The 24,945-nt window shown below is 37.5% G+C and overlaps 1 protein-coding gene across 5 annotated transcripts in view; it reads right to left on the minus strand.

Moving 5' to 3' along the window:
* Nmdar2 (glutamate ionotropic receptor NMDA type subunit 2) overlaps positions 1–24,945 on the minus strand; it is a 260,929-nt gene that overhangs the window by 118,802 nt on the left and 117,182 nt on the right. The gene's annotated exons all lie outside the window — the stretch shown is intronic.

The raw sequence follows: 24,945 nt of genomic DNA on the forward strand, positions 1-24,945 counted from the left end.
ATATTATTTGCTAGCATGCAAAATGGGCAGCGGAAATTCGATCAGCGTTGAACGCGTTAGTAACTTCCACTTCATTTTAGCGCCAGTTTTTCTTTGAATCCACATGCATCATCGATAGTGTACATTATCGGTTATTTCACGCGCGCGGAAAATGTTGACAGCTTGAATAGAATATGCAGTGAAAACAACACACGTTGAACGAATGGAACGTGTTAAAAACAAACACCTCGTGTTCGACGCACAGACGACAGCAGTCTATCAGTATAGAATGTAACGAAGCTTTCGCTTTAATTGCAATCCGTTCCTTTGTCCCTGAAATGCAGGCATCTCGCGGACCTGTTATAAAACGTCCAGCCAAACGGTCACACTGCGTTACAATTACAATCTCGAAAATATTTAGAAAGAATTCGCGACCGATGTCCACGTACGATTGCCGATTAAAGAACTCCGCTAGCAAGCTACCAAACAAATTTTACGCAATAAAGATGAAAGTAAATAGCAAGGTGTTCGATCGATCAACCGCTAACTATATATTTATTTAGGTTTTGGCGAATATTTGCATTTATTATATAGCGTGTACTACGTCGCGTATAATTTTAAACAGGAACTTCGAACGAGTGTCTATCGAGAGTGAACGAGTTTCAAGTGTTAAAGACACGTAGGTGGACTTATAACATCTGCTTAAGATTAAATCTGAATTAAGTCTGAATTCAAGCAATTTGAAACATCTTGACCAGTGTGAATCTGTTATTTATTTAACTCCAAGTAATCCTTTGAGTTTCTATGCTCTCGTTAATCTTTCATTAGCAAAGTTACTTCAAGTCAGTTTAAATTCAAACAGCTTGATTAATCTCGTTTAAATGAGACTTTAGAATCCCATAGACGATCATAAAATTATGTGTAGTTTAAAGCGACCGTAAATGTACTTCGAGGATGTCCAAATAATTTGCCTCGAGCGAATGGAAAATATTATAATATAGAGAGACAGAAAACGTGCAGATGTCAAGATATACATATTTCGTGCAAGATAAATGTTTGATTTAATTCTTCAATGATAATCACCGATCGTTGGATTGTATATGGTCTTTGAATTGTACTCCGTTTAGGTGCGTTGCGTTATATTCTTACGCTTCGCAACTGTTTTCGTGTCGAAACCGTTGTAGAAATTTTGTACAAGTGCGTTTCTTTCCAAGAACGAAATAAATTTCCTATGAATTTTCAAAATTTTACAATTACGCCTCAGTGCGATGTTTCAATATTTATAAATGAAGAGTCACTCGTACGCCATATACTGCGCGAATTAAGCTTCAAGGAAGAGATATTAACCTTTACAACCGGCAGTTACACCGATAAATTCCAGGGCACTTCTCTGCTGTTGTAATCTATAGCTGCGTGCTCCAGCTCCTCCCATTAACTCGATCTCTTTTATCAAAATTTACACCTACCTATCGTTCATTCGCAACTTCAAAATAGTCAGTAAATCAAGACCGGCTTTCATACAAACACCATTTATTCTCTACTCTCTGTTTTTACCGAACGATTCCGACATCCTACACCAAAAACATCTCCACCCTATTAGAACTCGCTCCACACCCACCCGTCACGGAATCTTTTCCTTTTACTCGGTTGGTGGAGGACGATAAAGAAAATTAATTCCTAAATCATAGGTAGCCAGTGTGGGCGAAAGAGATTAGCTCTTGAGCCGGAACAATTTTTCCTCGAGCAAACTGGTTTGGTTCGGTCGAAGACCTATGAAGTTGCGACGAATCGCAAAAAAGGGACAAGGGAAGATCAAAGGGCGGAGAACAAAGGGTCACGTGGCTGCGTGGGTACGAGATCGATGGCATCTCTCCATCGAGAGATTAATCAATGGCGCCACGTTGGTCACACATTGTTCCCTGGTCACGAGAAAATCTTAATTTTCCCCAGTCAAAGACGCCCCTCGCTCCTTTATTAGCTTAGGTGCGACGAAACAGGTCTAGAAACATGTCACGCGACGATAGCATGCGTTCCACAAAGAGATGTTTTCGTGATAAAGTAGGGACAAAACGTCTATTTTCAAAAGGAAAAGCAGGCGAAGAAACGTGTTCGTCACTGAAAATTTTGGGTTCGATATTGGTGTCTTTTACTACAACTACGGAGAAAGTTTTGTGTTGCAGATGCGATGGAAAGAAAGTTTAAGATCGACATATACATGCAAGTACTAGAAACTTTGTAACTAGATGCTTCTTGCCAGGTTGGTAACAATCATCTATTTTGTGGCAAAAATAAGCGGATAGGTAGTGGAAATTTCTAATTTCAATTGTTTATTAAATAATCTGTGTTCTATAGTATAATCAATAAAACTTAAATATATAACACAAATACCAGTTCGATTAAGCTTTACTGATATATAATGATATATAATTTTTCTTGTCTATTTATTTTTTCCCCAACTGTTATTATTTACGTCCATTCATTGCTCTTGTAAAATAGAATTTCCTATAGATTTACGATAACAAGATTCTAACATAATATCTTTTAAACTTACTTTTCACCTTCACTGTACCTCCGAAGCACGAAACTTGGTATTATACCGACGAAATCTAAATGAAAGATACACGAAAAGAAAAAAATGCAAAAGAAAAAAGAAATCTTTGTTCGTACATTCTATCAAATGTCTCCTAAAATTCAGTTGTAAATCTGTAAAATTACTATGATGAGTTAGTTCATGAAGATTGATCATTTTGACCATTTTAATGGTACTAGTGTTAATGGGCCGACGGAGAATTATAGGATCGCCTCTATTTGCATAGTAATGTGGCCTGGTTCGCGATACTGGCAGCTGTTCTAATTGAATTTAAATGGAAAGAACTGTGTTACTGGGGAAGGACTGAGCTCCGTGTGATTCATGGGGTCTGCATGGGGTTGTTTAGGCGAATGGTTTCAGGATAATTCTGCGGTTGGTTGATTATATGGATTCGTTCATTATATAAAAGCTGGAAAATTATAATTTGAATATAGAGAGGATTTGTCAGGAGTATATGAAGGTTTCTTCCTGAAAAACGGCGGTAAGGTATTCTATGAATAAAAATAAAAGGAAAATATCGGATAAATGTAGACTTATTAGGAAATATTGCAAGAATAAAAAATAAGAATGAACTGCTTTTTCGTGAGCAGTTATTCCTACGGTATTCTAAATAGAGTGCAAGGTAGCTAATTATAGCACGACATAGAGTAGTTTTAACGTGAAAGTATCCTTGAATATGAAATGAGAATAATTTTGACAGAGTCTTGATCGAACAGAAATCAGGAAACTGTGATTTGCATAAATCGGTATTCCGCAAGTTATAGGGATAAGTATAGCAATATGGTAGGTAAATATAGAGCAAATTTAGTCTGAATTAGTATCTGCGAGGATGTCAATCGTTTGAGCAAAATCTTGTACTAACCCCACGATTACTCAGAAATTACGAAACAACGTAACGTTTAAAAATTTGTATTTCAAATACAATATATTGTTAGGAATAAGAGTCCTTTAAACTTGAGTGCCAATAATATAGAGCCTTAAACCCGGCCCTTAGGGTGTTATAAGAAATCCAGAAAATCGCAACAGAAAGTTTCTAAATAATTTCATTGATTTTTTACGATATTCTTTCTCTCTGTAACATTCAATTAATATTTAAATGCCCTGAACCATAGCATGCTCCATGCTTCAAATTGTAATAGTCGATGCACTTGTGTTTCCCTCTTGACAGATCAAAGCTAATTCGCTAGGGTCGGGTACACTAATAAACATTTGTAATTCGTGCAGAAATTTCTCGAGGCTAGCGCTTTCGACGAAAGACTGACTCTAGCGATATAACTTGTCTAAGGAACGCTCACGTCAAATGCAAGATACGAACACAAACCTTTAGGGCATCGAGTAACGTTCTAGACAATCTGATAAACAAATCGTCAAAAGTCATTTTCGATATTTTCAATCATTTTTAAAATTGCCTATATTCGATTCATCCTTTAAGGAAATCTAGTTTCGAATTATAAGTCTCAAGCTTATTAAGAATGTTATCAAAAAGAACAAAGTTCTGAAAGTAAGATACTAACTTCGAATCTTCGATATTCCTCAAAGGCCTCGATAATTCAATGCTTGCTTTTACTCAAACTAAATTTTAAATGAACCGAATCTCAAAATCTTAAATCACAATTTTATCGACGCAAAGGACACAAAGTTTCAGAAATAAGACACGAATTTCGCAACTTCTATCGTCACGCATTCCACGGTTTCCAATCAAAGTCTACGGTATATTCAGTTTCGCCTTCGTTTTCGACCAATGCGCAAGCCAGTGGAAACATAAATTGTTCTGAAGCTGGCACGAGGATCGCGGACAGGAAGGGAATCCTGTTAATTAACTTTCCGGCACAATGGCGGACCGGAACTTATAACGGGGCATCAGGTGACCGACTTTTCGTCCCCTTTTAACAAAGAACGCTGACACCGAAGTGCAGCGGAAAACGCGAGGCGAAAGTAATGACACCGCGACGGAGGGGATGAAAATGAATCACGGACGAGGCACGCTCCATTAAGGATGTTTACCGACTACCGGAGTCTGTGCTTAATCAATGCATCTTTTAATTAGACCCTCGTTAACTCTGTATCCGTCGAGTCGATAGGGCAGTGGAATTTGAAAGGTTTGAAAATGTTCAAGGTTTGCCGAGCGGTCAGTCAACACGTTTGACTCAACTATATAGATTACGGTTAGGACGACTAGATAGAAGTCGACTGAGCGAGCGGTCGATTGCAGAGAAATTTTAGTAAGTCGCTTTGTGCAAATGCAAATTTGGTCTACTAGCTCAGTCGACCGCCGATTAAGGACCGAGTGGCAGGAAAGTTTTCGTCTGCGAACACAAAAACTTAGCTGTGTACGTTAGTAAAACCTAGTTGTATTCAGTCGATCATCGAATCCAACTTTTTAGATTTCCTGGTTAACTAGGGTTCTGTAACTGGTACTCTTTGGTAGTCAACCGTCGATGAAGCTAGTCGATTAGATTTGCATTTACACAAAGCGACTTACTAAACTTTTTCACTAGTCGACCACGTAACCGATTCGCCTGCAGTCGCTCTTACAGTGAATGCGTACGTGGACGAACTGACATTCTGACGAATGAAACATCCGAAGATTACAATGTATACACTCGTAAGAATCGGTAGCTTAAGTACTGTATGCTAATTTTTACATAGAGCATCAAGCAGGTCAATTAACGAACAATTGCGAGCAATTAACGTATTTATTTGTTACGATGTATTCGTTAATATGTGAACGTATTTAATTGTTTCGAAATATTAATACGTTCGCTGTAGATCCGATTCCATTTTTTACAATGCTGTACGCTGACGAAAAATTTGAATACGATACAGTATATTGTAAAACTTTCTACATATGTTTAATATGAATTCGGGCTTTTTAATTCACGTTCAAATCGATGTCATACATTTATAATCTAAAAGTATGCACTCGAATGCATGTCGCATGCAGTAAACGTATCGAATTCGTTAAAACAGTAGTCCGCACAAATACGCATGCACAGTAACCGTTGCCGTACGCGATCGACATCTGTGATACGATAAATTTCTCTTTGATCCGGTAATTCGCTTCTTTCAAGAAACTTTCAACTCGAACTCGTTCGATAAAAGAACTAGAAGGACTGTACTTTTCCAAAGATCCTACTTTTCAGAAAGCTCTCGCGTAAAGTCCAGTAAAAATATAGTATAGTCTAGTCAAATGGAGTAGAAGTGGCACGATAAATCATCGTTCAAACGATATGACAGGATTGAATGTGACACGGCATCCACAACGACACGGTGTTGAATCCAACGAGAACAATGGCGGCAATAATTTCGTAGATTTGCGTCGCACTTTTACGCCGCTGCGCCGGATGTTAGAAAAAGGCGAAGAGTGATGAGCGTTTAGCTCGACTACCTTACGCGTAGGATTGCTGCGATCGAGTGGTTGGATTTACTGAAACGTTATTGCGACCGGTGTTTAGAAGCTTCGTATAATTTATACGTTTCCTTAACTTGCACGAGAAATCAGAGAGTCGAGACTGCAAAAATATTTCCAGATATATTCGAAGTAGATTTGAAATAGCTGATGCGTATGACGGTATAAAAATGGAATGAACTTTCCTTTACGAGAACGTAGGAAAGAAACGTGAATTGAAATTCTCGTGCGGGCGATTTCGTTTCCAAGAGGAAAGTTACGTTTGTCTTTGATTAAAGTTTCAGTTGCATCACAAGATGACTAGCTTTGTTTTATTCTTATTTTTATAATCGGGTTGAATAAAATGCGCACTGTCCAAGAGGAAGATGATGATTGAAGTAAATTAATATCCGTAACGTACTCGAAATTGTTCAATCGTGTATATTCGGCGAAATATGATTTATCAAAGTCTTGATATTCCTAATACTTGGTACTTTTCTTTATACTTTGTTGCTACTTTCGTTTTTTAACTAAATAATATAATCCATAAATATAAACATGTTATAATATCGTTATTAACTAGAGAGTGTTAAATATTAAAACATTGTTCAATTATCGGCTAATCAATAAAAATATCAACAAAAATAGCATGTGCAAAATCTCGACAAAAACCTCTACGATTAAAGCTTTTGTAAAAAAAAAAGAAACAAGAGCGCCGTTCAACATATTTTCTACACGCTCGATCGAATGATCTCCTATTTTTGCGTCTACGTCGCAAATTCGAGGATTCGTTACTAATTGTTCGAGCCCGGCCGACCTAAATAACTTCTTGCAGCCATGAAACGCCGAAAAAAGACCTATATATGTTCGGGAGTGGACTCGTGAATTTTCGCGTTTCCATTCATTCGGGCGGCCCTTTCGGTCGAATCCACAATTATAATCGCAAATTCGAAGGCCGCGCCCCCTTTCTGATGTAAATTCGCCACCGTTTTTTAGAGCGTGACTGAGATGCCTAACGGCTCTCTAAGGCTGATTTATAGGCAAGATACACACGCGATGGCGTGGGGTCAAGTGCTTTCAAACCAGGCGTGTAGCTACTTCCGACCGTTCGATTGTGATGTACAGAGGTGATGGAGTACGATTCGACGATTTAACGATTTCACGGTTGGCCTGTTCGTTCCATGATACCATTGTGTTTGTTCTCGATAAACCGGCACGAAACGATTATTATCTACCGTGGATCTCGACTATCGCGACCGGCAGCGTCTCTTTCCTGGCACCGTTTTCACAACGATGGCCTCGTACGCATACTACGCACGATAAAACCGTAGAAGAAAATAATAATTTCATGCAGAACTTACGAGCTATTTCGACAATTTATGCCAACGCATACTCGTATATGTCAGCGCTGCTATTTCCAAGTGAATTTTTGCCGCGAGGCTAATTCGTACGCGTATCTCGCGTTAAAATGCTAGAAACAAGCACCGTCTGACACCGAACATTTTACATGCTGAAATGTTTTTACTCGCCCAGCTGAGATATCGTTTAGTTTTGCCGCATTCCGGAAGAGCTAGAAGTGCAAGAATTTTTTCCACGACTTGTAACCGACTACTAGAAAAATAAGTAGCAGAGAGCACCGTGCCACGACCCAATGAAATTCATGTTCGCGCGGTGATCACGTAGCCGGTTTTAGAAGCGGTAAAACGCGGGTTTATTCCACTAACGTTCCACGACGTGGTATTCGACATTAACCTCGGTATTAATATTGCACGAGGCTTTCGGAGATGACAGAATCGAAAGAAATTTAACGCTCGTAGCATCGAGGATATTGTTGTTCGAGCCTCCTAACGTCGAAGAAGGCATTAGACGTACGAGAAACTATGCCACACCTGTGACGTACGATCGTCGACTAGAAACATGTTGTAGAGATCAATGCAGGAATTGTCATACCCCTTACGCGATGAAAATACCTCCTGTTCCTTGCAAGCGGGTCGTCCATAAAATTCGTACGACATACCCCACACAAACACTAAATAAATCTCTGTTTCTCTGGCAGTGATATCCGGGGACGATTCCCGTCGAGTAATCGAGAAACCCAATTCTCATTCGTTCGCCCGGCGAGTGTCAAGGTTCGACGCTTTGGTAGTCGATCCACCCTATTCCCGGAAGGAAATCAGGCCATCCTGAACGACGATTGTAACGTCCACGCTGTCCGCTCATCGGTCGAGTCTTCGTAAACACTGGCAAGTTTCGCACTTGGCCCTCATAGTTGCACGAACAATAGCGGCAGATCGATTAACGACACTGTACGCGCCCGTAGAAACGACCGAAGGTGTTCATCGGAATGGAAAATCTCATCGGATTCCTCGAAACGAGATAATCTTCTTGACTGGCTGATCTTGACGCATCGATTGTCATGTCCATTTTGCGGCGATCTCTCAGAGATAGACTTTCCTACAGGGACCTCCCCTTTTCGTAGACTCTTCTTTCGTTCATTTTTATCTGCGCGTCAAAAACAACCGATCCCTGTGCACTCGACCGAACATCGCGTTCAATTGACCAAGCACGCGGCTCCCAGCACATCAATTTCAATTCTCCCTCGTCGATCACCACGCACCGACTATCTCCACCAGACAGACAACCAACAGAGACAGAGGTAGTTGCACGAGGCACCCCTCGTCACCTCGGAGTATCGCCGACTACGGCACGCTCCGCTCTCCCCTTCTTTCGCAACCCCTCACGACGATCACGTGACCGGGAAATTTTACTGGCGCAGCGGAATCAAACAACTTCCTGCTACGATCCGCTCTTCGACTTCCTGCGATCCTATAATGGATACTACCACAAGAGTCGGATATCACACCAACTCTCTCTTTCTCTCCCTCTCTCCCTCTCTCTCTCTCTCTCTCTCTCTCTCTCTCGGTTGACTCGTCGATCAGTCCATCGTCGCGCGAACCAACGTTTCCAGTCTGAAAACCGACAACCACGGGCACGTCATCGTGAGCACTGGCTGTACTAGAAACATCATCGATAGTTACAGGCGACGTTGCTCTTTCGAAGCACTTTCACTTTTTTCTTGTTTTGGCGCGTGTACCGCGAGGCTGCACGTGCACCCACGGGGGTGTCTGCTTCGTAGCCGCCGTTCCCCGTGTGACACGTGTCACTGCGCTCTACCGCAGAAGAAAAGAAGAACGGCCTGTTCTGTGTGCGTGCGAGAAAGAGAAAGACAAAGACAGAAAGAGGAGGAGGAGGATAGGAGAATGACAAACGCGAGACTGCACGGCGGTCCGTGGACGGATGACAGACGCGATGGCGTTACGAACGGAAAAGGAGGGAAAGTGTGACAAAGGGGGGAAAGATAGCGACAGGGAGAAAAAGAGGAAAAAAGGCGGCTACCAGCTCCGTAGCCTTCGATTTTTAGAAGGAAAGTGAAGGCTGCAGACACCGCCCAGCTAACCGCCCGGGTGTGCCAACGCGAAAAACCACCCCCGTAGTGTGCTCCACAACCGATGCCCCGAATTCTGTCATTGCCCATGCGCATGGTAACCTTGGTTACCGCGCCCAAGCGCGCCAACTGTCGCCCTGGCGGTGGTCCACGGCACTATCACTATACCCTTGGAAAAGTTTCACGCACCCCGCCGATTCCTATGAGACGAAAACCGTGCGCACCCCTGCGCGTTCCTCCGTTAAAGGGGCGGCGCGGCCGTGCTGATTATTTTTTCAGCGGGACGCGTTCCTCGCTGTGCCGATGAGTCAGCGATACCGAATTAAAGCCGAGAGGACGGTTTAGAGATTCTGCGAGAGACGTTGGATTCTGACATATGTCAATAGGACGTGGAATGGAATTTCAGAATTGCTTCGATCGAATATTTTCAGAGCAATTTTGTATAGTGCGTATATCGTCGCGTGTATTATCGTGTGTGAATTCAAGATATATAAAAGAATAAAAGTATAATAATACTAGGTTCAGTATTAAGTTTATTTTCTCTGAAAAAGGGCACGTCAAGTGTTACTATTCTCATGTGAAATTTATCTAACCAAGGAATAATTTATTTATCTTATTTCTTTATACACGTACCTTTACATTGTTTTTACAACTTTTGTAACATTTTTCGAGATGTACATGTTAATGAACAGCGAATGAACTTATTGCTCGACCCAATAATTTCCAAGTTTTCGTGGAATTTGCAAATTTAGAGAGAATGCAATCGACGAACGTAAATTACTTATTCGTGTATTTACTAATGATGTATTTTAAAATTATATGCGTGGTCCGTTGAGATAATCGTTGATTTTCAATATTACTGTTGGAATTAATCGCGATGATATTTTCATCGACGAAAGAATTATTTCATTCGCCTTTTATAGTTTAAAAATTAAACGATCTAAAGGTAAGAAGCTTTTCCAATAGTCAAACGAGTCTTCGAGACTTAATACTTGATAAAACCAATTCATTCATTGCCTAATGAATGCCTAAGAAGTCGATTTAATCACAGGATAGTATTTTGCTATTGAACAACGGCGAAAGAAGAAAGAAACAAAGTCATCAGGTTCTTTCACCTTCCACTTTTTAATTAAATTGCATTCTGTCAAAAGTAAATAAGTACCTGAGGGTTTTTCAACGATGATGTATCTTACTTATGAATTAATAAATTAATTGTGAACGTAAATTATTGGAAATTGAAATTATATAATTAAATTGCTCCAACTTTTCAATATTATAAACCACATTCGATACGCTTCAAATATATTACAAGGATTAACATAATGTAAACCCATTCGATTAAACGAATAAAAATAAAGAAAAATCTTCGTAATCTAGCAATAATCTAACGTTATAAAGACATGCGTAACATGTATTTCGCGTTTAACATATTTCGATTATCTATTACTTTAATCTTCGTAAGGTCCTCTCAATCTCTATAATTAAACGCCGATTAAATATCTACTCACGTTCATACACACATTAATCTCCTTCCGAATTCATAAATTCTGGCAAACTCGATGGCTGGAATATTCGATATTCATCGATGTCTGATCAAAGTTTCGTAGTACCGGCCCATCGAATCCACTTTGCCAGTGGTAAAACGTACTCGAGTTTATTGTACCTCTTACTACAAACTGTAACCGATTTAGTATCTCCGATATTCAATATTCATCGGCTGTCTGACCAAAGTCTGCAGCTATTTACTGATCAAATTTGCTTGTTTCAGAAGATACTCAACCCCGTTCAATATTTCTAACCGCATACACCAACCAGTTTAACATCTTTGATATTCGATGCTGATCAAGTCTGATCCAAGTCTGATCAAGATCTCGATCTCCTTACTGCTATATTCATCGCTCCATCGTCAAACGACAGTCGATCCCATTCTACCTCTAATCATCCGTTAATCGTGAATTCACGTCCAGTACGTTTACTCGTTTTGGAAGTTAATGGTTCAAGTCTTATTCTCCTTACTAAGAAAATTCGTTGTTCCATCGTCGAAGAGCACCCAGTCTCATTCTATCTCCAATCATCCGTCATTTACCCGTTCTTGATAATATTCAGGCCTGTTCGACATTTCTAATTGCATACACGAATCTATTTAACATCTTCGACGCTTGATATTCACCCAAGTCTGGAATATTATTATATGAAATATTATTCTCCTTATTATTATATTCTGCTCCATCATCAAAGGACACTCGATCTCACTCTGTCTTCAATCAGTCGTTAATCGTCACTTCGTCTCGTACGTTTACTCAATTTCGCGAGACATCCGGCACCGTACCGAAAGGTACGATCACGTGATATCAATTTCTGAAGCAACAACGGACGAGACGCAAGGTTTGCTCGAGCAAATTAACGCAGGCACCGCGAGAATTACTCGCGCATCGCGTAGTTTCCATTACTAGGCTTATAACAGATGTAACCTATGCGGGTGACGGAAACCCTCGACATTGTGGTTCGCCCCGTTCCTCTGGGATAAGTGCAGAAACGTTTTCACGACGGTGCAATATATGGTCGATCTCCGAAATGGTGAGGGATCAAGAGACTCGACCCAGTATTTGTTATATGGTATTGATTCGATATCGTAAAAACAAATATAAGCCGATAGTTTAAAACGTTTTCTCTGGCCTGCTGATGTTATTTAGCTTCTTTCTATCCGTGTATCTAAGAAAATAATATATGTATGTGTGTAGGATACGTACAGTTACTGGAATTTATGACACTGTGTGCACTGACAACGTTTTTAGATGTATCGATACTGTTTGTGTTCGTATCTTATGCGTTATATCGCGGTTATGTTATATATAATCTTATGTAACAAATCATTTATTTGTAACAAATATTTGTATGCAAAATAAACATGTGAAACATCTGATAAACGTGAAAAGTTCGTTCTAAGCACGGGGATGTTAAATCAACTTATTAATTGCGTTATTGATTAATTAACTTTTATTGTTGGTAATATTGCGACGATGCTTTTTTTGAAAAAATCTTTGTGAATATTGAAGATAAAATTACCCAGAAATTGATACAAATTCTATTAATACAGTAAATTCGAAAGTACATCTTACCGTGTCATTTTCTACCGTAGCTACAAAAGCAGATTAATGTAGGTCATACCACAAGATGTCTCATAATTTCTGACAACAGTGAATCATTCTGATAGGATTTGTTTTGTCGACGATCTAAAGGCTGAATTTACCGCTTCTAGTTAAGAGCTTTCACATTAGCCCGTAACAATGAAACCGTCTTATCAGATAGATACCGTTCTACAGATGAAAGCAAATACATATTTCGGTAATTGAAAACGTAAACGTTGAAAATTTAGTGACGTAAATTTGACAGTAAATTAAGATCAAACTGACACTGTAATTATTATTGTCCTGTTATGCACAACATTCTCCAAGCTATTTGTATAAAATAATTTGACAAATATCGTTATTTTTCTGTACCATGATTACTAATTTTCCTCCGCCACAAGGATGATCTTTTTTCTTTGAACAGAAAATTTTTATTATAGTAAAATTCAACATAGCAAATAACTAGACGGAATAATATTTAATAATAATATAACACCGAGGAGACGTGAGATGTTTGATAGAATTCAGGGAAATTTATTGCGGAAATCAACACGCAGACGTTCGTCACAGTGATGTTTCAAATGTCGGGAAACCACCATTACAAACGAAAAAGAATCGTTGATGATGCAGGATCATTTCGATATTCGAATAAAAATTCACGATGTATGAGAAAAACTAGTGTACCAACGTCATTAATGCAATACATGAATGACGCGTCGCTGTGACAAAAACAATATCAGGAAACTGAGGTGTCATGATTTATGTTTAGAAAAAAATGAAAAAATATTCAAAGGACGTGAAAAATATCAAAAAATATTCGGAAGACGCGAAGAAAATAAAAAAATATTCGAAAGTTATAAAGCGAGATACAAACGAACAAACTGGCAACGCGAATTTTCCATATAACGAAATTTCAAATCTCTGACCTGAAAAATTCGGACTTTTAATAAAAACTATAAAGAAGTTCGAAAAGGCGATGAAACATGTAATAGCTGCGAATTAATTCAATAATTGACTGGAATAAACGAGCCAGAAGGAAATCTTGGAACGAGAATTGTTTAACCTTGGTTAAGTAGCATAAACTTGCTAATCCACGCGATATTGGTCGCCACGGACTCGCTTTAACGCTAGTTCTCGTAACTTTCCGCAAACTTTTGAAGAACCCTGCGCTACGTCAGCTTTTCCTGTTGTTTTTAACGTTTCAGTTTCTGAACACGTTTGTACGTTCACGAGCCAGCGATTGAAACATTAAATAAGTTACTACGGACGTACTATGAAACGTAAACACTCTTCAAAATAAAATTGAAGAACGTGAAAATTTCGATCGACACAAGTAACTTTTCGCGTATTTCAGCGAAACGTTGCTATTGTTAGTATAATATTAAGTAAAATTTACGATAGTTGAGAAGTTGTATAAACCCTTATTATACGTAGTATCCTACAATCGGATAGCATCGCGAGATACTTTAAAATCATACTGATACGACCGATTGTAAGACGGATCTTTCGTGTCGACCGCTATAGAGTAAACAGGAACTACTTTAAGAACGAGGAAGAGCTTAAAAGAAAACAGAAAGCATTATCTTCTTTCGTGGGAACTTGCTCCAACTTCCGAGTCACTTCGCACGAAGTTAGCGTCTTAGCGCTGCAGCGCCGTTAAATATTGTGCAAACTATTAAAAAATGGTAAAACAACGTAGCCTAAAGATAAACGACGACGTCGCTGATCTACATTACTCCATTAAGAAGCAAGCTCAAGAGTTACATAAACACAATGTTATTGAGAAACTAGATAAAGTAAATAGCTTGCATATTGTTTTATGAAAGTACAAAAAAAAAAAAAAAAGAAAAAGGATGGAACAAAAGATACCTTACAAGAGAAGTATAAAAACGCAAAAGAGATTTCCATGATTTAGGAGATTTATATTTCATAGTCTTCTAAATATTTCAATTTTTTCAAACTTCATAAAATTGTAGAATCTGGAGGTACAAGAAGAAACGAGAAATGGATCGTTTAAAAAGTAATGAAATCTTTAGAAATCCTTTCTTATGGCAACAGTATTAAAAAAGAAAAAGAATTCGATGGAGTAAAATTGACTTGAAAAAATGCAAATAGAACGTTGTCCGAATCCAACGTTTGTCACTAACAGGTTAATTAAAAATTGAACTGCCTGTTCTATTTAAAGTTTCTCAAACAACCTATATACTATATACACCATGCAATTTTTATATCTGTGCCTCCCTTTCGTTAAATTATTCCGTTTGACAAAGTCCTATTATAAACGCAAAGAAATATTCGCCCCGGTGACGTTCCAATTTAGAATTTGATGAATCCAAATCAGAAGCTTACGGAATACAATAGAACACGTTTGAAACGACCTTTATAAATTTAGGTGATCCGCGGATAATGCTCGATGACAAAAATAAACCGGAATTAAGACAGTTTCGATTCTTATTATCATAATAGCGTACAGCCATTCAACAAATCGCACTAAATCTATTACATTATGTATGTATGCTAGCCTACTGACACAGGAAAGTAATATGAGATGCCAGCAACCCTAAGGAAGAAGCCCAGCTATCGCGCGCTTTCGTACGCTACAAACACAATTTTTATGTTAATGTAATAAGAAGTCGTGTCGACATCGAGGCGTCACGCATTTCTCAACGAACTTTCTTCCTGAAAGTTGAACCTCCTCCGTCGGCGGAACTAATAATCGTGAGATGCTGGTAAACGAGCATCTTTAACCAAGATCGAGTGTTCTTTGAAATTTTGATTAAGATAAATATAACGGCGAAAGTAGATCGTCTATATCAAGAAATTCATCTTTGGGATTACTTGAGATTTTCTTATCTCGTAATGTTCTGTTCAATTACAAAAGTAGATTCCGGGATTTCGGGAACAGTGGAGCGACATATCTTGAAGTTGCGCAATCAAAGAAAACCTAATCGCTCGGCGATAGAATCTTTAAGGTTAACAAGATCAGCTTATCGTTTTAAAGGAATATATGGAAAATTTCGCAAAGACTTCTACGAGATAGAAGAATTTGTCTTTTCGTCTATCGCTTATGAAATGATCGTAGATTTGTAACGAAGGCGATCCTCGTCAAAGTTTTCATCCTTTTACAGAGTAACGCATTTATGATGAATATTACGAAGAATATTGTAAAGAGCGATCGTTGTTTTGATTTACCGTCGAAGGAAAATTAATTCGATTCTATGAAAGCAAACTCTGTCACGAGGTTTGCAAGTTCATCGTTTAAATAGATGCGATTCTTCCGCTATATAGTTAAAAATATACTCGCAATATTTTGTTTAAAAAGTTGAAATGTATCGAACAGATTCTTTCGCTTTCCTGGAAAAAGACGCATACGCGCAAGGTTTGATTTGATTTTTCTTTATTTAGTAGTCCTTAAATTATTCAAAACTTTATTTATAAAACTTCCATATTTTATATACTCATAGAAAAAAAAGATACATCTATAAAGAAAATTTTTTATTCAATCACCGAGAATTCATTGAAATTTCAAATCCTTCTTCTCAAACAGAAATGCAAAGGGAATTTCCATTAAAGGAACTAGAGACTTTTTCGATGGATCGCATGTACAGAGAAATCCATGAAAGGAACAATATTCGAAACGAACAATTGCAAACCCGTGGAATTCCCTGCGACGACAGAATTTACCTTGTAAGCATCGTGGATCCCTCCCGAGAGTCGATTGTAGTCTCACGTTTCGAATCTCGCCCCTCGGGTTGCTAGTCCGTGGAACAGCTCGCCAGGGACTTTCATGCTACCGTAAGAAAATAGGGGTGTACTTTTATACGGCATCGATGCTTTTATAAAGGAACGGAAAAAGGTAGAACGCTGGTTCACCAAGGGCAAACCGACTGAAACTCAAACCTTTTGCAGCCGAAACGCGATTAGTCTGAAGGCGTCTTCGATGTCTTTGGTCGCGATACTTATCGGGGTTGGATTTCTTACGAGAAAGAAAAACGCGATTTCCTTACGAGAATATTCTATGACCGTCTTTCAGACATTCCTTTTGATCTTCCTTCTTTTATATCTTCTTCTTACTTGTTGATATTAGACGTATAGCGGAGTTTTTGTGATACTCGTTCATAAAATGACTTTTCTATTTAATACTTCCTTCGTTAGATATATTGTGTTATATTATCAATAATAGCGATAAAGAGAAAACGATGAGAAAATTTTACTAAAGGTTTAAAGGTTTCTCGAGACTTAAGATTTTTCAAGAATTTCTTTCTCTTCCTTGATGTTATATCGTCGGATTTATTTATGGCCAGAACGTTTCGCCATTTGATCTATTTACTCTTTCTATTTGATTTTTTTTTTTTTTTTAGAATGTTAAACGTCAGATTAATAATAATAACACAAAAATAGTAATAATAAAATTTCATTGTACTTAACAAAAATTGTTTACGCGTAATGAGGTGAAATATAAAAACATGGTCTAAGCGTTGTTTTAACGAGAAAAATCATTTATTGGAATTGCCATCGATCCATATGAAGTTGTCCACAAGTTCAACGCTTTATGCTAACAGGGTCGAAAGTTTCAGAATATTCCTTTTATGATATCTCGAGGTGAGACATTCTAATCGTTCCAACCCTTTATCCAAAGTTTAATACCGTACGAGTCTAAGTTTCAATGAATATTCAAGAGCGCAGAATGTAATATCGGCGTCTTTACCCATTCAAGTTTTTTAATCTCACGGTGTTTAACGCGGATATTGAATTTATCGCGTTTTAGTAGAATTTATATAATGAACGTCGAAAGGAGGGAAGCTGTAAATCGTATGCAATTAAAGTCGCAGCGCATTGGTTTGTCTCAAGTACAATGAGCTCGAGATCAGCTTCGAACTCGTAACGCGAATGTTTACTTTGCAAGTACAAAGGTAATTCATTGATTTCGGATAGAAATTGTGCAGAGAAAATGATTATTTGCGAGTGGTCCGCAAACAATTTTTGATTCGAAATGGATACCAATAACCATACAGTCGATGAAAGAATTTCATGCAACGCAATTCTTTTCTGATATAAAATGAAACCGGTTTGTTGGTTAGAGTTATAAATTCAATAAATGCATATAGCGAATAATTAAAATTGAAATTGCTGGAATTTAATGTACTTTTAGAACGAACGAAATAATGTAACCTCTCAATCAAATCTTCGATCCCTTAAATTAATTTATATACAAATTCAGAACGGAGTATTTTTATCGCGAACGATATTTCTGAGGGATTAAAATTTGTAATTTTGTTCAAGATATATACATTGAAACCAAAATTCTACAATTACTGAAATTTAAAATTTCGGTTTATTTTCATTCGCTCTTCTCTAATTCCGCTGTGACTATCGAATTTTTGTGTTTCGACCTTGCTATCGTCTCAATGAAATTGAAACGAAAAATCAGTAAAGATTCTTTCATTTTTTTTTTTTTTATTCAAACTTAAGATATTGCATAATAATAGAAAAGTACGATTGTACGGAAAAAGCGCAACACGGTTAAAAGTAATCTAAATGAAATCCGTCCCTTCTAATTCAATTCCCTCGCATAAAATAAAGAAATTTATTACCCTAGTACGATTTCAGGAAGCCATTAGCCCATTCTTTATTTCAAGCGATATTCGCCTAGGTCCGCGGTAATTAATTGAAACTGGAAATTTTACTTCTCCAAAAGAGAGAAGAAAAGACAGTTAGAGAGAAAAGAATAGAGAGAGACAATCAACCACGAACAAACAATCCAAACAATGTTTGTTAGAAAAGACTAGTAACTCCCGATAAATATATCCAATCGATATCCCGTAAAACAACAAACTTTCTCTCTGTGTTACGTAAAAAAAAATTTACGTAAAAAAGATCTACGTCTGTTTAAACTCGATGTCGTTAAAAGGAAACGTCGCATAGAAGGGTATTTCCCGCGTAATCCAATCGATAGCACTGAAGGTTCGTCGGCAACGATCGATCTATTGCGTCCTTAAACACGTTCGCGTGTATGTGTGTGGCTATTTACAAAGAACGTGCGATAGGACTGTAAAAGTTGGTGCGAGCGAGCGGAAAGCAAGTCATAGAAATCATTTAGTTGGAATTCTTTAAGAAGTGACGAAGGAAATGCTGTACGAGTCGCAAAGTTACGGAAGAATGAGGCACGGTTCTTAACGAGACGTCCCACGGGCAACGAGGAAAGTTACTTTGTTTCAGCAACTTTCGATATCGACGACATTGTCGAGGCTGAGTTAGGCGGCTGGAGTGGCACCCACACGTGACTCCGTGATCCACGTAATGGGTGCTGCTGAAGTGTTTTCGCAGTGTGACGGTATTTTCACAGTGAGAATTCGTGTGAATGACGGGTGATCGAGAATCGCACGAATGTTTGGATTAGAGCAATGGAAGGGAGAAGCAATTCAGAGAATGCACGTGGAGATTTCGAATGAATGATGCCACGTGGAAATTTCTGTACACGTGATAAAAACGATTTTTCATATACCGCAATTTTGCGTAATATGAAACGGAAGATTTGAATCGGGAGAGACTCGTATTATTGTGCCTTGGAATACCAACGTTGTTTTGGTTCGCTAGGTTCAAAGGTAAACGAACTCCGGACAAAACATTATCGTCGTTATTTGTAACCGTCAACCGGAGTTACATTTGAACTTTTTATAATAATACTGGTCGATACAAATAGACGAAAGTGCACTCTAGGACAATCATTATAGCGAGTCATTATAGCGAGTCAGTATAGCGAGTCAGTATAGCGAGCCAGTATAGCGAGTCAGTATAGTCGAATAGCGAGAGTATAGTTGAAGAGTAGCATTGAGCGAGCGACCTGCATACACTATCTCTGTACTTGTACTTAAAGCGATTTTAATATACACTGACTATTATCATTTTATCACTTGTCTCTTTAATTAACCAACACGTTATAATAATCCACCTTATAAAACATATTTATATGCTTATATTTTTCCTCATACCTTTTCTTTTTTATTCCTTTAGTACAAGTTTTATACTTCAGTCCGCGGTAGCTCTACTTTTAAAAATATAATACTATTGAGAAGTTAGACAGTGAGCTTCTGGTAAAACTTAAGATTGTTGTAAGTTAGCTCAACGTTGAAACTTTAAATTTATATCCTTCGATAAAAGTCAGTCTGCAACGTAATATTCCCAAAACAGCTGCAAAGACTATTTGATTTGTGAAGAGTACAATTTTTTATGAATATAAGGCGCTCGTACGAAACCATTAGGCGAATGTTGAAACATCTAAGATGATCGAGGGACACGTCTCAGACCACTACTAGAGGAAGAAACTTTCAAGTTCGCGACAGCAAAATCGTGAGACCAATTCGATTCACGCTAGAATTGTGAGACGAAGAAAATTACAATTTTAATATTGCAGAATTGAGAGACTTCGTATATCGTATTTCGGATATATTAAAGTGCTATAAAGTACCACGTTAAAGTACCACAGTCTTAGTTGCAGCATCGTGAAACTTCGGATACCGTGACCTACATCTGTGGAAAACGCATCAGACCACTCTAATGGTAGAACTTAAAAGGAGACTTAAAGTGCACGATTCTGTAATACTAAAACTCAGCACAGTCCCTGGTATCGCGAAGACATCGATTTCAAATTTTCAAATCCTACATCCCGAACCTCTGTTTTCAAATTCAATACTCTGAACCTTCGGCACTGGATACTAAACCTTGATCTAAGACACCTAGACTGGGATAATCCAGGATTTAGGGTCATAAATTTCGAAGTGATACAGATTCCAGGAGGAATTCAGAATGGACCTTGGCACGTTTGGTGTTTTCAAAGCCATCTTTTTAATGCTACGATTTTTTAATATCATTCGAATATTAAAATTCATGAAATTCACGGTTAATCGAGTTTAGAGTGACTTCAAAGTCGCAGGCTTTACAATACAATGATCGTATTTAAAACTGGATCGAACGAATTGAGCTGTTTTGAGTGGCTAGGAGGATCAGTTGACTAGCTGACGTGTATACAATTTTTGAAAGGAATGCAAGTGATGACCGTACATCGTTTGAAGCTTTCATATGGAATAAAACTACGCAGCACTGTAATTATTTGTATTGAATCGATCACTGTCAGGGATTGCAAACCTATATTTCTTTATTTACATCGCTTTAATACGTTCCTAGAATAATTCTTAGACTCAGAAATCTAATCAATCAATGACTTCACTTATTAATACTTTAAATTGTTACTTTGCAAGTAGATCGTCGATGAAAGAAGGAAATCGCGATAAATAGTAATTATACGAATTTTACAAATTGCAACATTTATCGTATTTTTATCCATCGTAATCTGTTTTTCAAGCCCTTAACATAAAATTATGGAAATTTTAAAAGTCATAAAATTTATAAACTCTGTTTACCTTTTGCTAATAGCCTTTCTCTAAGCTTCATTACCGTAAAGTGGAAGCTCCAACAAGTAAAAACAAATATGCCAAAGTTATGCAAGCGTAAATTACTTTTTTGGCGGTAGAATGTCCAGGGAGAAGCCGCATTGTTTCCTTCGAAAGACATCCCTTTGTCCGAGAAGCCTTGTTGCTCGAGATCCGCATAGCGGAGAAGCCAATCTGTCTCAGATGGCCTCGTTTGATTGTACCAGCATACTGACTTTACAATTAACCGTTGTGAAATACCTAAGCAACCGATGTTGTTGTTTAAAACCAATATCGCCCGAAATGACGATCAAATCGAGTACGACGACTTCATTCTCGCTGTTTTTGAACTACAATAAAAGCAATCGAATGTACTTCCGTCAGAATCAACCCTATCGTTCCAACAGTTTCCCCAAATGGAGGCTCGCCTTTGTACTTCGTTCTTTGTAGTCCGGCCTCGTTCAGGTTACACGACACGATTCAATTTACAGCGCAAATCGCACGTGTGCCGGTCGCTTGTATTTGTGGTTACCTTTAGCGAGATCCATGTTAACACGAGCATTTTTTTTACATACCTTCCGACGAAGCGTCGTTACAGGTAAAGATCCTTTCATTCGATTTCATTTTTTTCGAAGAAAAAAGAAGATTTCATTTCGATATCATCAAATTTTTGTAATCGTATTACTAGTGATACGAAATGTTACAGTCAGATCTAATTAATTAGCGTATAAACGCAATAATGAAGGTAGTGACGTAGAAATAATTTTCGCAGTCACTGTACTACTTTTTTATTGTTCTTTGAGAAACTGTATTATTTCTGATGGTTTGTGTTGGCTTCCAGTTCTCTAGCGCATTTGCTAGTTGCATTATTTTAGCACAGAATCGAATAAATTAAAATGTATTTTCTTTATTATATATCTGTTCATGTTGATAATTTGCGACTGTTGATCTTGGACGTTCTGTAACTCTTCTCATATTTTTCTCGAGTAGTAACAATAGTTTCAGTGAATTTCCTTGGAATAGGAGATAGAAAAATAATTGCATCCCTTTTATCGTTTTATTTTCATTTCTTATATTCTTTGTTACTTGTTTTTGTGCGAAGTAAATAGCGTATTCCAGAAAATATATTTTCGACCTCCAATTTTGGAGGTTGCTTCTATTCCCTATGTGATGATGATTCTTGATAAAAAAAAATGTAGGTTAAATATTTTTCCGATAAGGAAACTCGGTATTCTCTTCAAAAATTTCATCGAGATTAACAGTTGCAAAAACATTCCTCTTGAGCTTTAGAATGGTGTTTTCAGTAAGAAGTCTTCTTAAAGAAGAAACTATTATTTTTAATTTTTTCTTCTCGTCCTCATGATACAATAAATAATTCGTACAAGATTGTTTTAAATATGGAAGATTTAATGTGCGCGTTTGAGTTGAATTATTTTTCCAATGAATTCATTAAACGACGTCACGGGAATATCGTCCTGGTGAATGTATTCAGCTATAAATTAATTTTCTTCTGCTTTCAGAATTTATGAAGCAATAAACACGCCCTTTTTGGAGCCTTCATCAGTTATTAACCACAAAGTTCGGAACACTTAGCGGCACGAAACAAATGGAGAAGAGAAAGAAAGACTGAAAGCACAGAAGATGCACCATGCGCGCAGCAAAAGTCAAATACAAGTATTTCTTTATGGATATGAACGTTTACCAAACCAACTGTGCCACCAACTTTCACGAAATTCCATCTAATCGTATATGCTTGGATAACAAGAATCTTTTACCTCGAAGAAAATGATACTACATGAAAATGTTGATGTATACAATGAGCATAGTTAAATAGGTATTCGACTTTAAAATCTAATAAAGAATATTTTTAAAAACGCTGCTCTATAGATTCATTACACGCGTATTTTTTATTTTTTGTCTTTTTTTCGTTGTACGAATTTTAAATTATTAATTCCCCGTTCCTTTTATCGCAAATTTTAAATATATTCTCGTGCAACGATTTTCCTTTGCACTTAATGTTATTCACAAAGATTGGTTCCATTTAAGAGTTTCTACTAATCCTTGCATCGGGTATATTAATTTTCTGCTTTCTTTACAACAACGACATAGCCGCGAGAACGTAATTTTTCTGGAGAGAAAGAAAAGCAACTTCATATCTTTAATCAAGTAACGAATCAAGTAAAATAGTGTAAATCTAGCAATTAAGGAAGTAAAATTTTTAATTCATTTTATGCCATCTCGGTCTACGCTAGAATGATATGCAAAAATTTCTGCATGAGAAATATTTGACCTAAGTCACTTTTGTAGTCACTGGCACATATTAGCAACGAAGCAAATAGATTAATTAAACCGTATTTTGTCTACTTTCAAGTTCCACCTATATACATAATAATAATAATAAAATTGGTATAAAATCCGCTGAAAAAATTAGGCAGTTTTAAGTACAATGACGAATTTCATTGAAAATTTGCGAGATTACAATTATTTGTCAGACCAACGACGTTCTGAAATTCTATATATTTGAAAAAAATTCGTTGCTTCATAGATATTTGAAGCTAACGCTGTATTCTCGCTGATCGCGTTGCGACGCGAGAAAATACCACCACGTAGAAATCAGCTTCCAGAGGCATCGACTTTCGGATGCTCGATTCTTGTCTACAGTGCCGCCATTACTAACGAGAACTCGAAGCTTTCGATGGAATTCAACGAGCTGAGCCAGAATTTCCCCACGAATGTCTTACGAAATCCAAATTCCACGGCATGCGAGACGAAGAAATAGCTTGATCCACATAAAATATTCCTGTTATGCCGGTGAAAGCTCGCGGAAGCGGGACAGCTTCCGCGAAGAAAATGTTGTACACTGTCAAGAAGATAGGATATAGTTCCTTTGCGGGCAAATAAGATACACGCTTTCGGTAGATGTGTACGCAAGTAGTTCTTTGGATGACAAACCGTGACGAAAAGACGTTGTGGGATCTAAGAGCCCGTAAATCAACGGATCTCGGCTGCGGAAGCTGTTCCGAGTGGTTGTCTTACATCCTCACACTCACCGAGGGATTTATTAATAATGTAAATACTATAGCAAATGGAAACACAGCTATGTTTTGCTATGCGTTTATTTAATATCGTGCGTTTATGCGATATATTTGTATAAATGATATTCGCATCATTGACAGACTATGGATTTATCGAGAATTTATTAACAATGAAAGTATTGTATTAGGTCGTCCGAAAAGTTTCTTTCGTTTTATAAGGAAATAATGGATGCACAACATTTTCCGGTTTACATTATTTTATCGAATTATTGTATGATCTATTTTGTTCTATCAAGATAAATATCACAACGTTTGACAGATTAGGTTTCACGTTTGTATAAAGATGCGTCGTTGTGGAAGACGTGTCTGTAAAAGAAAGACACTTTTCGGACAACCTAATACTTGTCGAGATAACAGGTTTTAGATCTTTTTCTCCCTGTCGTTATAGAAAACACAGAGGTATTTTGGGAAATTAATCTTTTTTTTTCCTAGAATTGAATTTCCTAGAATTTTACTAAAAACATGGAAATTCATTACTTAAAATACAGAAATGTTTTGGAAAATTAATTTGTTCTGCAGAATTGATTTTTATCGACAGGTTGGTGATTTTTGTTTTTACAAAAGTTCGTCATTACTAAAAACATGGACATTTATGAGCGAAAACATGGAAGTACTTTGGAAAATTAATTTTTTTTTTAGGATTGATTTTTATTGATGGGTTTGTAGTTTTTCATCTGTATAAAGTATAAACAGATACATTATTTGTCGCGAGAGCATGTGTTACCTAGCTTAGCTTTTAGATGCATGATTCATGTGACTTCCTGAGTAATCAATACGAATAATTCTCGAATGAAAATTACTGTATGCTGTTTTAATTTAATTTATCGTTGATCGAGTTTACATGTAAAATCGCTCGGGTGTATTCTTTTCTTGAGTCACTTTGGAATTTTA

This window comes from Bombus vancouverensis, chromosome 1 (genome assembly GCF_051014615.1).
Source record: "Bombus vancouverensis nearcticus chromosome 1, iyBomVanc1_principal, whole genome shotgun sequence".
NCBI lineage: Eukaryota > Metazoa > Arthropoda > Insecta > Hymenoptera > Apidae > Bombus > Bombus vancouverensis.